The sequence below is a fragment of the Triticum dicoccoides genome, chromosome 5A (assembly GCF_002162155.2).
Source record: "Triticum dicoccoides isolate Atlit2015 ecotype Zavitan chromosome 5A, WEW_v2.0, whole genome shotgun sequence".
Taxonomy (NCBI): domain Eukaryota; kingdom Viridiplantae; phylum Streptophyta; class Magnoliopsida; order Poales; family Poaceae; genus Triticum; species Triticum dicoccoides.
The window spans coordinates 317,035,075-317,039,989 of NC_041388.1; positions in this window are offsets into that span (position 1 = coordinate 317,035,075).

The following is a 4,915-nucleotide window of genomic DNA, read 5'->3' on the forward strand; positions in this document are numbered from 1 at the left end:
CGATCATCACGTGGTGTCTCAGCACGAAGAACTTTTGCAACGGTGCATACTCAGGGAGAACACTTCTTGATAATTAGTGAGAGATCATCTTAAAATGCTACCGTCAAACAAAGCAAGATAAGATGCATAAAGGATAAACATCACATGCAATCAATATAAGTGATATGATATGGCCATCATCATCTTGTGCTTGTGATCTCCATCTTCGAAGCACCGTCGTGATCACCATCGTCACCGGCGCGACACCTTGATCTCCATCGTAGCATCATTGTCGTTACGCCATCTATTGCTTCTACGACTATCGCTACCGCTTAGTGATAAAGTAAAGCAATTACAGGGCGTTTGCATTTCATACAATAAAGCGACAACCATATGGCTCCTGCCAGTTGCCGATAACTTCGGTTACAAAACATGATCATCTCATACAATAAAATATAGCATCATGTCTTGGCCATATCACATCACAACATGCCCTGCAAAAACAAGTTAGACGTCCTCTACTTTGTTGTTGCAAATTTTACGTGGCTGCTACGGGCTTAAGCAAGAACCAATCTCACCTACGCATCAAAACCACAACGATAGTTTGTCAAATAGACTCCGTTTAAACCTTCACAAGGACCGGGCGTAGCCACACTCGGTTCAACTAAAGTGAGAGAGACAGACACCCGCCAGCCACCTTTAAGCACGAGTGCTCGTAACGGTGAAACCAGTCTCGCGTAAGCGTACGCGTAATGTCGGTCCGGGCCGCTTCATCTCACAATACCGCTGAACCAAAGTATGACATGCTGGTAGGCAGTATGACTTATATCGTCCACAACTCACTTGTGTTCTACTCGTGCATATAACATCAACGCATAAAACCTAGGCTCGGATGCCACTGTTGGGGAACGTAGTAATTTCAAAAAATTTCCTACGCACACGCAAGATCATGGTGATGATATAGCAACGAGGGGAGAGTGTTGTCTACATACCCTTGTAGACCGAAGCGGAAGCGTTGACGCAACGTAGAGGAAGTAGTCGTACGTCCTCCGGTTCAACCGATCCAAGTACCGTTACTCCGGCACCTCCGAGTTCTTGACACGCGTACAGCTCGATGACGCACCCTCGATCTCCGATCCAGCAGAGGCGCCGAGGGGGAGTTCCGTTAGCACGATGGTGTGGTGACGATCTTGATGTTCTCCTGTTGCAGGGCTTCGCCTAAGCACCGCTACAATATGACCGAGGTGTAATATCGTGGAGGGGGGCACCGCACACGGCTAAGGAACGATCAATGATGAACTTGTGTGTCCTAGGGTGCCCCCTTACCCCCGTATATAAAGGAGGGAGGGAGGAGGTGGCCGGCCCTAGGGGGGGCGCGCCATGAGGAGGGGGAAACCTACTCCAAGTAGGTTTCTCTCTCTTTTCCTTATCTTATTTGGATGGGGAAGGAAAGAGTACTAGTATTAGGAAGTAGTACTAGTAGTAGTAATAGGAAGAGGGGGAAGGAGAAAGGAAAGGGGGGGGGGGCGCCCCCCCTCCCCAATTCGGATTGGGCTTGGGGGGGCGCGCCCCCCTCCCTTGCGCCTTCTCTCTTCCTCCTACATGGGCCCAATAAGGCCCATATACCTCCCGGGGGGTTCCGGTAACCTCCCGGGGCTCCAAACTTCTCCGAAACCGTTCCAGTGTCCAAATATATCCGTCCAATATATCAATCTTTATGTCTCGACCATTTCGAGACTCCTCGTCATGTCCGTAATCATATCCGGGACTCCGAACAACCTTCGGTACATCAAAATACATAAACTCATAATATAACTGTCATCGAAACCTTAAGCGTGCGGACCCTACGGTTCGAGAACGATGTAGACATGACCGAGACACATCTCTGGTCAATAACCAATAGCGGGACCTGGATGCCCATATTGGTTCCCACATATTCTACGAAGATCTTTATCGGTCAAACCGCATAACAACATACGTTGTTCCCTTTATCATCGGTATGTTACTTGTCCGAGATTCGATCGTCGGTATCCAATACCTAGTTCAATCTCGTTATCGACAAGTCTCTTTACTCGTTCTGTAATACTTCATCTTATAACTAACTCATTAGTTACATGCTTGCAAGGCTTAGGTGATGAGTATTGCCGAGAGGGCCCAGAGATACCTCTCCGACAATCGGAGTGACAAAACCTAATCTCGAATTATGCTAACTCAACATGTACCTTCGGAGACACCTGTAGTACTCCTTTATAATCATCCAGTTACGTTGTGACGTTTGGTAGTACCCAAAGTGTTCCTCCGGTAAGCGGGAGTTACACAATTCTCATAGTTACAGGAACATGTATAAGTCATGAAGGAAGCAATAGCAGAATACTAAACGATCAAGTGCTAAGCTAACGGGATGGGTCATGTCAATCACCTCATTCTCCTAATGATGTGATCCCATTAATCAAATGACAACACATGTCAATGGTTAGGAAACATAACCATCTTTGATTAATGAGCTAGTCAAGTAGAGGCATACTAGTGACTATATGTTTGTCTATGTATTCACACATGTATCATGTTTCCGGTTAATACAATTCTAGCATGAATAATAAACATTTATCATGATATGAGGAAATAAATAATAACTTTATTATTGCCTCTAGGGCATATTTCCTTCAGCCAGGAGGTGGTGCGAGAGGCCCAGCTACTAGCTAGATAGGGGGAGGAGTGTGTGGTTGTGAGATTGATGAAAAGAGGGGCGAGAGTTTACACATGTGTGGGGCCGTATGAGAGACACGAGGCAAGGACACATAAAGGAGGAGATTGAAGGTGCGTGTGTATGTTGTAGGTAGACATTGTTGTAGAGGTTTATCGATTGGTGTGTGTCGGAAAGGAGTTCTGGAGACTGTGGGAGAATGACGTAAAGAAAAAAATGAATGTGCGCGATGGATAGAATGTTGAGGGAGGGGGGCGAGGAGGGCGTGTGCATGCACGAGAGAAAGTTAGTGGTAGCTACAAAGGTTAGAGGATTGTGTGGGTGTAAGAGACTAACAAAGATCATAATTTGATATGAAAGTGCATCATATATTTGAATAGGAGATCATAGTGTTTTAAACATATGCATGCATGAATATAGCGGTGATACGCGTGTTGTGGTTTTGCACATGTTATACCATAATGTGATGATGCATGGCATTTGCAACTCACAACTAAATGTCGAACAATCTAAACCATACTATACATCGAACAATCTCACATTTTATTTGAATTTGTGATAATGTGTGGTGTTTGCAGCTTACAACTAAATATCGAACAATCTAAACAATACTATATATCGAACATTCTCACATTTTATTTGAATTGGTGGTAATGTGTGGTGTTTGCAACTCACATCTAAATACTTGTAGGCGTAGGGGGCAGGGCACCATACATAATGTGATAAACACATTATACATATGAGACATGATTTAGTTTGTGAAGATCTAGCTAGAGCTTGAAATGTACTATGATTTGAAATCAACATAAAGTGGATTCAAAAAATCGAGTTCGAGTTCATATAGTACGCATAGTTCATATGTAACTCGAGACTAATCATGTGGTGTGCTGTGAAGATAATACACAAACGATGGTTTAACTTGACAATAATGACGATTGTAGATCTTATTAAAACAGAGAAACAAATTCAAATGCTTTGACTTCACAACAATCATTATTGTAGATCTTATTCAAATAGAGAAACGAATTCAAATTTAGTTCATATTGAAGCGGTAGTATATACGTTTGGAATGCACTAAAACATTCATTTGAGTACTAGGTTGCATGCATTATACACGTAGCGAAATATTTTAATTGAACATAACATGAATTCAAAGTTTTGAATGACATTTGTAGTGCGAATTGATTTGGTAATGTACACGTTAGGCTTGTACGGAAATTTCAACCCGCGCCTTGTTAGCCTGAAATATTTAAGATATATCTTTGTCTCGTTGTGCTCCGACAACTCCCTCCATCTCAACCCGTGCCTTGCTATTCCAAAATTACAACGTGCGCAAAAACTCCCACCTCATGTGAAATCACGGCATGCGAAATGCTCGTGAAACCCCTAAACCGAAAGAACCGCCTCAAATCAGTGGGGGGTACTTTCGTAACTTACCCCACATTTCGGACAAGCGCGTCCCTAAGCCATGGTTCCCCCACTCCCATCCCATCCGCCCACTCATTCGTACACCGAGGCCGGCAAAACCCGCGAAGCCCCACACCCTCCTCCGCCCGCCACCCAGCCGTAGCCTCTTCCCCGACGACGTCGTCCACAACAACACCTCGATGTCCCTCATCCACCATACCGGATGAGGATCCGTCGTCGATCTGCTCGTCCTGCCAGTTTAGCCACCCCATCCTCCACCTCTAAGGACCTGCCCCGATGTTCCCCTCGTATTTTGCGCCACCTCCATTCCCACACCATCGTCTTCACCTGCACCACCGGAAGAGCATCATCATCACCGTTTCCTCGGATGAAGTTGTGGCCTAATCGGCGCCACCAAAGAGGTTGTACACTAATCGCCGCATTTTCTTCTTGATTCGATCTCACGCTGATGCCGGCGCTCGGTCCCGAGCCAACACGGCGTGGCTCCATCCACGGCGGCATCGCCGGTCACTTCCTCCATAGCATCACTCCCTCGGTGGCGACGTCTACATCAGTAGGAGATGCTGCTGCTTTAGCTCTCGCTCGCGCTACTGCTCTACTCTTGCTCTTGGTCCCCCGCCTGGTCTGCTCTTGCTCGCGCTTCTGCTCTCGCTCTTGCTCTTGCTTGCGATGCTGCTCCGATTTAGCTACACTTCAGTTGACTGAATCGACTTTTGGGTCCGTCAATTTTCAGGGGTTGGGGGGGGCTCGCCGGAGTTAAGGAAGAACCAGCCGCAGCGGGGAGGGGGGCTCACCAGAGAGGTA